The sequence below is a fragment of the Halictus rubicundus genome, unplaced genomic scaffold (assembly GCF_050948215.1).
Source record: "Halictus rubicundus isolate RS-2024b unplaced genomic scaffold, iyHalRubi1_principal scaffold0390, whole genome shotgun sequence".
NCBI lineage: Eukaryota > Metazoa > Arthropoda > Insecta > Hymenoptera > Halictidae > Halictus > Halictus rubicundus.
In genome coordinates this window covers 120001-121196 of record NW_027488931.1, presented here as the reverse complement: position 1 = coordinate 121196, position 1196 = coordinate 120001, and the positions used below count along the sequence as shown (strand labels likewise).

General features: G+C 53.3%; 1 pseudogene; it reads right to left on the bottom strand.

Annotated features, from left to right (window-relative positions):
* Positions 1 to 1109: 1109 nt before the first annotated feature.
* The window catches only part of LOC143364265 (large subunit ribosomal RNA), a 3304-nt pseudogene continuing 3217 nt past the window's right edge, over positions 1110 to 1196 (bottom strand).

The following is a 1196-nucleotide window of genomic DNA, read 5'->3' as shown; positions in this document are numbered from 1 at the left end:
AAAATCTCCTTAAAGTGAAAAGCGCGGGCATGAAACACGCACAAAGTGCATGCCATGCCCGCGCCGACGTGCCGACTACCAGCGGCGTATCCCTTCTGGAAATTTGCTTAATGCAGAAAGCGCGGGCACGAGGCACGCACCAGGTGCATGTCCATACCCGCGCCAACACGCCGTCCACCATCGGCGTATTATTTCCAGAGGGCCTAGTCTAGCTAAGATCCCGAAAATCCCTTAACGTGAAATGCGCGGACATATACACGCACAAAGTGCATGCACATGCCCGCGCATATTATGGGACGACTGGCCGCCACGCCAGCGATGCAGTGCTTTACAACCTCAAATTCCTTTAAAGCAAAACGGCGCGAGCATGAAGCACACATCGGTGTGCCATGCCCGCGCCAACACGCCACCATGCCGCCTTCGACGGCATAGTGCTTTATTTCTTTAAAGCGAAATACGCGGACACAAGCTTATGCCTATGTCCGCGCGTCACGCCCGCTCTCAGCGGCGTATTGCTTTCGCTTTTTGATTAAAGTAAAAAGCGCGGGCATGAAACACACACAAGGTATGCCATGCCCGCGCATCCACGCCGCCTTGCCTGTATCAGGCGACGTGGTCTGTTCGCTGCTACGTTCGACCGGTCTTTGCCGGTCGTACTCACGTTCTTGGTCATCGCCACCGAAGTGACTCCGTGAGTTTGAAACATTCGTCCGGTCTTTGCCGGACGTTCTCACATTCTTTGTCATCACCACTGCTGTTGCAGTGGCTCTGTGAGTTTGCCATTTTCGATCGGTCTTTGCCGATCGTGCTCAATTCTGTGTCATTGCCACTTATGTGACTCTATGAGCTGATACGCTCGTCCGGTCTTTGCCGGTCGTACTCACATTTTTGGTCATCACCACTTTTGTGGCTCTGTGAGTTGGCTACTTTCGATAGTTCTTTGCCTATCGTACTCACGTTTTGGGTCATCGTCACCGAAGTGACTCCGTGAGGTGAGACATTTGACCGGTCTTTGCCGGTCGCCCACTTTTGGTCATCATCACCTAGGTAGGTGACTCTGTGGGTTCGATAGGGGTCGATTGGATTGCCCGGGGCGCTCCTCTCGACCCACGGGGAAGCCAAAAAGCTGTCCCCGCCAGTAGATAGGGACAGAGGGAATCTCGTTAATCCATTCATGCGCGTCACTAATTAGATGA